Below are 10,868 nucleotides of genomic sequence, written 5' to 3'. Positions count from 1 at the left end.
CTGCAGCTTGTGCTTGCAGGGGTGTCTCTGGCCAGTTGACTAAGGAAGAGACAGGTCTGGCCTGGCTGATGGGCTGCGCTGCCCCTCCCTAGAACAACCCCGAAGGAAACTGGTGAGAAGGAACCCCAGTCCACACAACACCGAGTCAGGCCCCTGGTTGTCTGCCAGGCTGGAAGGAGAAATGGCCAGGCGTTGGATTGTGTGCAGATCTTAGTGATGGCCGGTGATTTGGCTGGATGGTCAAGGATTTGGAAGGAACATAACTGGCAGCCAGGCGTGGTGGGCACGCTTGTAATCTCAGTACCTGGGAGGCTGAGACGGGAGGATCACGGTTCGCGGACAGCCTCAGTTACTTAGTGAGGCCCTCTGCAACTTAGTGAGACCCTGTTTCAAAATAAAGAATAGAAAATGGGATGGGAGGGGTAACTCAGAGATAGAATGCCCCTGGTTCCCTCCCCAGTAACACACACACACACACACACACACACACACACACACAAATGTGTCAAATGAGTACTGGGGTTCCTGGAAGCCCTTCTACTTCTAGGCTACACTCTCAGACCTTTTTTATATTTTTTTATTTGGAAACAGGGTCTCTTAAGCCAGTGCGGCTGGCTTTGAACCAGCGTGATCCTCCAGTCTCTGCCTCCCAAGCACGGGGATTACAAGCGTGTGCCCCACGCCCGGCCAAGGGGCTTATTTTTAAGAGAGAGTGCTCTCTGTAGACTTAGAGAGTACTGAGAGCAGGCACTGTGGAGGTCAGCTCCTGGTGGGTGGCTTCACTGGCTGCTGCTCCCGCCACACCGGCGGGGCACCAAGACCCCAATGGAGCTTAGAAGCCTTGTCACACTCGCTTCTCTTCACCACGCGCTAGACCTTAGTCAGCCTGCACGCCACTGTCAGCTCAACCTCCTACCACGCCCCACGGCTCAGCACACATCCTGTGTGGCATAAAGCAGCAGTGAGACCAAAGGAGAGGGTGCGGCTCCGCACGTGCCTTTCACACAGGGCCGCTCGGCCAGTGCCAGGAGAATGCAGAAAGCTCTGCATCTTGAAAAAGAATGCTCCCGACAGCGGAACCCAGGCCGCGTGAATCCTGAGGTTGTAAGAGGAAGTATCCTAGATAAAAAAAGTGTAGTCACTGCCATAAGCTAACTTTCTCAAAAGGGACGTGTTTGTCTTTATAAATAAGCCAGGCATGGTGCTGCAGGCCTGTAATCCCACCACTTGAGGGGCTAAGGCCAGAGCATCACAGGTTTGAGGCCAGCTTCAGCAAGGAGTCAGACTCTCATCAACCTAGCGAGACCCTGCTTCAAAATAAAAATAAAAATCGAGCTGGAGATGTAGCATGTCCCTGGGTTCAATCCCTAGTACTGCAAATACATATACACAAATACATAAATAGACTGACTTTATCATTGTACCATTGCCATCTGGTGCAGGAACGTCCAGAACAGGATTCATAACCAAATTTCCTGCGTGCATGAGGGAATTACCATGAAAAAATGTTTTTATAATCCCAACAGCCCCTCTGTGTTCACGGTACCTTCAGTAATATCTTCAGGAGGAGAATATCTCTTCTTATTTACAGTAACACCTTTATTTTTTGTTTGTCTAGTTCCTGGCGAAGCCCTAATAATACAACACATTTCTGACGTATTTGAAGGAAACTGAAAGGAAAAAAAGCAATTATTACATAATTTCTCTTAGTACTATATTTTTTTACTTTATTTCAAATGCAAATAACTTTAATATCCATATTAAATATATATTAACAATAGCAAACATTTATTAAATGCTTATCCCACTCCAGAAACTAATTTATTTTTTGTTTGTTTGTTTTTGATACTGGGTTTGAATCTGGGGTGTTCTACCTCTGATATACAACCTCAGCCCTTTTATTTATTTATTTATTTATTTATTTATTTATTTATTTATTTATTTATTTATTTTGTTGTACTAGGGATAGAACCCAGGGGCATTCTACCTCTGACCTGTACTCCCAGCCCTATTTTATTCTCTTACTCTGAAATGGTCTCAATAAGTTGTGGAGCCAGGAGGAAGAGAGGGATGCTGAGGCTAAGGCCCTGACATTAGCGAGACTCAGGTGGCTAGGATGCTCCAGGCTGATACCCAGCCCTAGCCATTGCAGAGATGTCTTAGGAGGATGGGTCCCTAACGAAGGCCTATAGGTTAGCTCTCAAACAAGGTGGAGAAGTAAGGCAGGTTAGTGTCAGGCTCAGGCTCAGAATGGTTCCAGGCAGAAATGAAAGACAAAATACATTTTACTCCCTCCTAAAATTTTATTATAACAAGAATAAAGAAACGGCCACACTCATAAGAAATGAAGCCACCATGTGTAAGGCTATATATATCAAACAATGGGTTTTAATCCCTAGAACATTAGTTACTGGAACTGCCAAGTTAGAATAGAATGGCCATGTGTTGGCCGGGCGTGGTGGCGCACGCTTGTCATCCCCGCGCTTGGGAGGCAGAGACAGGAGGATCGCGCAGGTTCGAAGCCAGCCGCGCGCGCTGGCTTAGGAGACCCTGTTTCCAAATAAAAATGTAAAAATAGGTCTGGGAGTGTAGCCCGGAGGTAGAAGGGCTTCCAGGAACCCCAGTACCACCAAAAAAAAAAAAAAAAAAAAAAAAAAGAATGGCCATGTGTCAGATAATTGAAGAATTCATGACTACCCAGGTGTGGGGGCACACGCGTATGATCCCAGTAGTTGGGAGGCTGAAACAGGAGGATCACAGGGTCGTGGCCAGCCTCAGCAATTAGTGAGGCCATCTGCAACTTAGTGAGACCCTGTCTGAAAATAAAAAATAATAAAATAGGGCTGGAGATACAGCTCAGAAGCAGAATGCCCTTGGGTTCCATTCCCAGTACCACACACAAAAAATTAATAACTAAAATATTAAGGATGAAAATAAGAAACAAGAAAGCTGGGTATGGTGGCACACATTTGTAATCCTAGTACTTGAGAAACTGAGACAGGATGATCACAGGTTTAAGGCCAGCCTCAGCTACTTACTGAGGCCCTCTGCAACTTTGTGAGACTCTGTTTCAAAATAAAGAATAAAGCTGGGTATGGTGGCACACGCTTGTAATTCCAGCATTCAGGAGGCTGAGACAGGAGGATTACTGTTCACGGACAGCCTCAGCTACTTAGTGAGACCCTCTGCAAAAATAGGGCAGGGGGTGTAGCTCAGAGGTAGAATGCCCCTGGGTTCCATCCCCAGACCCGCAAAAAAAAAATAAATAAATAAATAAAATAAAATAAAAAATAGAGCTGGAGCTCTGAGGTAGAATGCCCCTGGGCTCAATCCCCAGGCACACACGCGCGCACGCGCACACACACACAGAGGAACAAGAGACTATAGGTAACTAAAAGCAAATTTAATGAATAAACAAGGAATGCCGTTTGGTGTACGCACCTGTAGTCCCAGTACTTGGGAGGCTGCGACAGGAGGATTGCAGGATGAAGGGCAGCCCCAGCAACATCCTGAGACTCTCAGCAACCTAAAGAGACCTTGCTTCAAAACAAAAAATAAAAAGGGCTGGGGTGAGGTTCAGAGGTAGAATATCCCTGGTTCAATCCCAATACCACACAAAAGTAAATAAATAAATTAAAAGGGCTGGGGGATAGGCTGGGCAGAATGCCCTGGTTCCCCCAGGATCACCTAAAAGAAAAAGTCAATCATGTTACTACGTTGTAATATACTGACAAGCTTCAAAGAATCCACACCATGTGTAGACCACTTTCCTTGACCACAATATAATCAAGTTAGAAGTTGACAATAAATTCTCACAGGATTCAGTATCGCCTCTTGTGAGCCTCAGATATCTCAAATTTTAATTTCCTAACGGTTCAAAAGAGGTGACATAGAAAACTGTGAAAAAGCCAGGCCTGGAGGCACAGCTTGTCATCCCAGTACTCGGGAGGCTGAGACAGGAGGATCCAGGTTCGCGGCCAGCCTCAGCTACTTAGTGAGGCCTCCGCAGCTTAGTGAGACCGTTTCCAAATAAAGAATAGATCCGGGAGGCTGAGACAGGAGCATCGCGGTGAGGGCAGCCTCCGCTACTACTCAATGAGGCCTCTGCAACTCAGTGAGACCCTGTTTCAAAATAAAAAGTAAAAAATAGGGCTGGGGGTGATGCTTGGAGGTAGAATGCCCCTGAGTTCTGTCCCCAGTACTGCAAAAAAAAAAAAAAAAAAAAAAAAAAAGAATAGCCGGGCGTGGTGGGCATGCTTGTAATCGCAGTGCTTGGGAGGCTGAGACAGGAGGATCGCGTGGGTTCGAAGCCAGCCTCAGCTACTGAGTGAGGCTCAAAATAGGGCTGGGGGTGTAGTCCAGAGGTAGAAAGCCCCTGGATTCCACCCCCAAGTACCACACACACACACAAACAGGGTTGGGGGTATATCTCAGAGGTAGAATATCCCTGATCCAAACCCTGGTACAACAACCACAACAACCACAACAACTACCACAACAACAACAACCACAACAGGAAGCAGAAGAAGGAAAGGAAAGAGCCTGTTAGAGAGTCTGGGTGCCAGTATTGGAAAATGTCTTTGGTATAACGTATAGGAAATTAGTTTCAAAATGTAAAAAGTAGTCAGGGCCTGGTTGCTGCCAGGTACTCGGGCAGAGTTCCCTCATCAAGAGTAATTAGCAAGTACACAGAAGAGTTGGAGCTAGGGCCTTCATATTTTAAAGACAGGCTTACATAATGAATAACTTCTAGCAGATCGGCTAGAATTCCCCAGAAGGCACGAAGAGGGTACAGGCCTGGGGGGGCAGGCACCACGTGAGCCCTGACTTTGCTAATCATTCTGGTCCTAACCAAGACCTAGCCTACACCTGCATCAAGGCAGGAAGGCTTTTGGCCCAGCAAGAAATCCCCATAATCATAATCCCCGAAATCATCAAAAGGGGCTGCAGGGGGTTAACAAGTGGGCTCACACCTCGGTCAGAAGATTATTGGTTGGGCAAGATGAAGGATAATGTATCTGTATAAAACCGTTCTACATTCAAAACCTCAGCCACTTATTTTCAGGTTACTCCACTGCATCCCCCTCATGCAATGCTTTAATTTCTGTCCTATCTTTCTGTCTTTGTAATAATAAAATTGCTTAAGCTTACAGCAGAAGCGTTCGGGCTATTCTTTTCTAAAATAGCTAAGAACAAGAACCCGTGGTCCATCTCACACTGTACAGTTTTGCCAGGTTGCGTAACCAGACAGAAAGGAAAACAAGCCTTAGGGGATGAATTCTCTCCTCCCACAAAAACCCCACGTTGAAGTCCTGATCATCAGTGCGTGTGAAGGAAACGTATTCAGAAGTAGGAGAGTCAGAACAAGGTCATTGGAGTGGGTATCAATCCAGTATAACTGGTTTTATTAATTAATTTATTTATTTTGTGGTGCTAGGGATGGAACCCAGAGGCTTTCTACCTTAAGGCTACACTCCCAGACCTATTGTCTATTTTATTTGGAAACAGGGTCTCACTAAATTGCTGAGTCCTGTCTTGGCCTCCCAAGTACTGGGAGTACAGGGGTGCACCTCCACGCCCAGCTTAACTGGTGTTATCTGAGGAGGAGGATCTAGGCAGGCACAGACACAGACATATGAGGAGAAGGTTGTGTGGAGGCACCGACACACGAACACCGAAGAAGGAGGCTGGGAAAGTGGAGGCAGAGTGGGTCACCGTGCCGCAGGCTGTGTAACGCGGGGCCCAAACAGGCAGGGAGGAAGAGCTGCACACCCACACCTTCTTATTAAATACATTTATTTATTTGTGGTGCTTTGAATTGAACCCAGAGGCATTCTACCTCTGAGCTACACTCCCAGCCCTATTTTAGCTTTTACTCTTTTCTTTTCTTCAAGTCTGGGGATGGAACCCAGGGGCATTCTCTCCCCAAGCTACACCCCCAGCCCTATTTTTAATTCTTTATTTTGAAACAGGGTCTCACTGAGTTGCAGAGGGCCTCACTAAGTAGCAGAGGCTGTCCGTGAACCGCGATCCTCTTGTCTCAGCCCCCCAAATGCTGGGATTACAAGCGTGCACCACCATGCCCGGCTTTTACTTTCAAATAGTCTTAGTTGCAGAGGGCCTCACGAGGTTGCTGAGGTTGGCTGCAAACCTGCAATCCTCCTGTCTCAGCCTCCCAAGTACTGGGATCACAAGTGTGCACCACCATGCCTGGTTTGATCATTTATTTATTTAAATTTTAAATTTTTATTTTTGTGTGTGTATATGTGTGTGTGTGTGTTTTACTAGAGATGGAACACAGGGGCCTTTTACCTCCAGGCTATACTCCCTGAACTACTTTCATTTTTTATTTGGAAACAGTCTTGCTAAATTGCTGAGAGCCTCACCAAATTGCTGAGGCTGGCAGTAAACCAGCAATGCTCCTATCTCAGCCTCCCATATACTAGGATTACAAACCTGTTATCCTTAAGGAAGTTTTTTGTTTTGTTTTTATCTCATCTACAGTCTGTCTCTAGGGCTCACAAACTGCAAAGGTTCTTATCTCTACTAGTTGTTCCCAGTTCTTATCTCTACAGTTGCATGCAGTCTGAGATTGATCTGATTGATCTGGGAAACATGATTCCCCCCCCCCCCTTCCCGTACTGGGGATAGAACCCAGGGGCATTCTACTCCGAGCTACAGCCCTGGTCCTATTTTTTAGTCTTTTTATTTATTTCTTGAAGCAGGGTCTCGTGAGTTGCAAAGGGCCTCGCTAAGTAGCTCAGGCTGTCCAGGAACCACAATCCTCCGGTTTCTGCCTCCCAAATGCTGGGATTACAAGCATGCACCACCACCCCCGGCGCCAACATCCATTTTGAGAGACCAAAATGTTTTTCTGTTTGAACCATTAAATATTTTGAAGGTATACCCTTTCCCAACTCAAAGACTCTGTGCCTTTCCAGAATGAAAAGCTGGGCAGGGCCAGGTGTGGTGGCACACGTTTATAATCCCAATACTTGGGAGGCGGGGACAGGAGGATTGAAGGTTTGCAGACATCAGCAAAATAGCAAAACTCTCAGTACTTAGTGAGACTCTGTTCAAAATTAAAATATATATATAATTCATAAAACATATAATACATAAAATAGAGCTAGGCATGGTGGTCCACGCTAGTAATCCCAGCATTCAAGAGGCGGAGACTGGAGGATTGCGGTTCACAGACAGCCTCAGTTGCTTAGTGAGGCCCTTCATAAATCAGTGAGACCCTGTTTAAAAAAAAAAAAGACTGAAAAAAATAAGGCTAGGGGTGTAACTTGGAGGTACAATGCCCCTGGGTTCCATTCCCAGTACCGCAAAAAAAAAAAAACAACATAAAATATATATGCAAGAATATATATATATATATATATATATATATATACACACACACACACATATACATACATATATATATATATACACATACATACACACATACATACACACACACACACACACACACACACACACACACACACACACTGGGATTACAAGTGGGTACCACCACGCCTGGCTATGTTGTTTTGATTCATTTCTTTTTCTTTTTTGCAGTACTGGGGGTGGAACCCAGGGGCATTCTGCCTCTGAGCGACACCCCCAGCCCTATTTTTTTATTCTTTATTTTGAAACAGGGTTTCACTGAGTTGCAAAGGACCTGACTAAGGATGGCTGTCCTCGAACCATGATCCTCCTCAGTCTCCCAAATATGGGATTCCAAGCGTGCGCCAGCATGCCCGGCTCTGTTTAAACGATTTTGACAAGGGTGCCAAGTCTTCTTAAGGGAGACAGATGATTTCTTCGATAAAAGATGCTAGTGGGACTGAATGTGCACCTGGGAAGGAGTGAAGTTAGACCATTACCCACACACAGACATGAACTGGACATGAATCAAAGAACCGGGCACGTACTCCAGAGGCTGAAGTGGAAGGGCCGCAGGTTCAAGACCTTAGCAAGATCCTGTTACCAGATAGAAAATAAAAAGGGCTGGGGTGTAGCTTGGAGTTAGAACACCACTGGGTTCAATCCCAGTAAAACACACACACACACACACACACACACACACACACACACACACACGATCAAAACCTAAAACAATAAAACTGAAAAAATATCAGGTAAAATTTCCATGACATTTCATTTGGCAATGAGTTCTTTCATATGACAGCAAAGGCACATGTTACAAAAGAAAAAACAGGCAAATTAAACTTCACGAATACTTTTTAAAACACTATCAACAGAACAAAAGACAACCCAGGGAATTGAAGAAAATATTTGCAAACCATACATCTGATAAGGGATATTCTTCACATGTAAATGATGTTAACCTTAACTGAGTTATAGGTTCTTAAAGGGTCTGAGTATGAAGTATCTAATACGACAGTACTTATGTATTCACTTATGTAATATTTCAGTAATTGCAGGAAACTGAAAGTGCTACCTCATTTGAAGGATTTTCTTGCAAACTTGATACAGGAACAATTTCATTTGAATTCACATAATTGCTGACATTTGGAAAGGTTTCTTCAAAAGATGATTTTTGTACAGAAGACAAATCAATCTGTAAAAGAACATATTACTTTTTTGTTATGAGTGCCAAAATCAATTATTTTTATTGGAAACTTCACATAGAAACAATTTCATCTGAATGAAAAAATTATTAACTTTTTTTTTTTTGGTGGTACTGGGGATTGAGCCCAGAGGCACTCTACCTCTGAGCTACACTCCCAGCTCTAATTTTTTATTCTTTATTTTGAAATAGGGTCTCTCTAAGTTATGGAGGGCCTCGCTAAGTAGCTGAGGCTGGCTTCAAACCTGAGATCCTCTTGTTAGCCTCCCAAGTATTGGGATTACAAGTGTGTGCCACCACGTCCAGCTAATTATTGACATTTGTAAATAATTATTCAAAAGATATATGTGGTCAGCCATGGTGGCACATGCCTGTAATCTTAGTACTTGGGAGGTGGAGACAGGAAGATGGAAGGTTTAAGGAGAGCCTCATCAATTCACAGAGACTCAGTAACCTAGTGTGACCCAGTTTCAAAATTCAAAATAAAAAAGGGCTGCGGTGTATCTCAGAGGTATAACTCCCCTGGGTTCAATCCCCAGTAAAACACACACACACGCACGCACGCACGCACGCATACATTTATTTTTATTTTTTTGGTACTGAGGATGGAACCTAGGGGCATTCTACCTCTGAGCTACACCCCCAGCCCCATTTTATTTATTTATTTATTTTTTGGTGGTACTGGGGATGGAACCCTTCTACCTCCGGGTTACACACTCCCATGCCTATTTTATATTTTATTTGGAAACAGGGTCTCTTAAAACAGTGAGGCTGGCTTTGAACCTGTGTGATCCTCCTGTCTCTGCCTCCCAAGCTCAGGGATTACAAGCGTGCGCCACCACGCCCGGCTTTTATTCTTTATTTTTACACAGGGTCTCACTGAGTTGCACAGGGCCTCACTAAGTAGCTGACTGGCCGCGAACTGTGATTCTCCTGTCTCAGACTCCTGAATGCTGGGATTACAAGTGCGTGCCACCATGCCCATCTTATGTTTTGTTTTGTTTTGTTTTGTTTTGTTTTTGGTGGTACTGGGGTTCCTGGAAGCCCTTCTACCTCCGGGCTACACTCCCAGACCTATTTTATCCTTTTTTATTTTTGGAAACAGGGTCTCTTAAGCCAGCGGGGCTGGCTTTGAACCAGCGCGATCCTCCTGTCTGGCCTCCCAAGCGCGAGGATTACACGCGAGCGCCACCACGCCCGGCTTATTTTGTTTTGAAACAAGGTCCTGTCAGGTTGCCGAGAGTCTCGCTACATCGACGAGGCCGCCCTCAAACCTTTGAGACAAACTACAAATGCACCGTGCTATAGTTTATCCCTGAGACAAACTATAAATGACTATACTAGGAAAGATGCCTTTATTTGTGTTCCTAGGAAGAGGAGCTCTTGTATAATCGACCAGAGAAGCCATGTGCATGTGTTGTTATAAAGAGAATGCACCTCACTCCTGCAGAGACCCCACGCTGCCCTTAGGACTTGGGGCAGCGGGAGGGGCGTCTGCTGCCACCCTGCGGGCTGTATCCCCGGTGCTCAGCGGGACCCAAGAAGAACCGGCTGGGTAAGAGCCAAGATGAAAACTCTTAGGAGTAAACACAGGATAAGATTTCGTGGCAGTGGATTTAGCATGACCTCTTAGGTAAGACACCAAAAGCAAAGGCAACAACAGGTAAAAGGGGTTCTTTGGACTAATCACAATGAAAAACATTTGAGCACTCTCAACAGATCCCAAGGCAGCCCATGGGTAAGAGAATTATCTTCAAATCATACACCAATATACATATATGTTCAATCATATATAAACATATTCAAATCATATATCCACTTTCAACATGGAAAGACAATCCATGGATAGGAAAATTATCTTCAAATCATATACATATATATATGTGTTCAATCATATATAAACATATTCAAATCATATATCCACTTTCAACATGGAAAGACAATCCATGGATAGGAAAATTATCTTAAATTATACATCCAATAACAGGCTAATATCCAGAATGCACAAAGAACTCCTACTTCTGAACAACAATAAAAAAACAACTCAAGTAAACAGTAAGCAAAGGACTTGCACGGACATTTCTTCAGAGAACATACACAGGTGGCCCACCGCACGTGAAGATGCTCGGACCACTGCTCACTGGGGCCGTGCACACTGGATGCACCACGGCGAGCTCCCACCTCAGACCACAGGGACACGAGTTAGCGGAAGGGAGGGAGGGAAGGAGAAGCGAAGGGAGGGAGGGACGCGGAGGCCTGGGGCCCTTGTGTGCAGCTGGTGCAG

This window comes from Muscardinus avellanarius, assembly GCF_963383645.1.
Source record: "Muscardinus avellanarius genome assembly, chromosome: 7".
Classification (NCBI taxonomy): Eukaryota; Metazoa; Chordata; class Mammalia; order Rodentia; family Gliridae; genus Muscardinus; species Muscardinus avellanarius.
Note: the sequence above shows the minus strand (reverse complement) of the source record.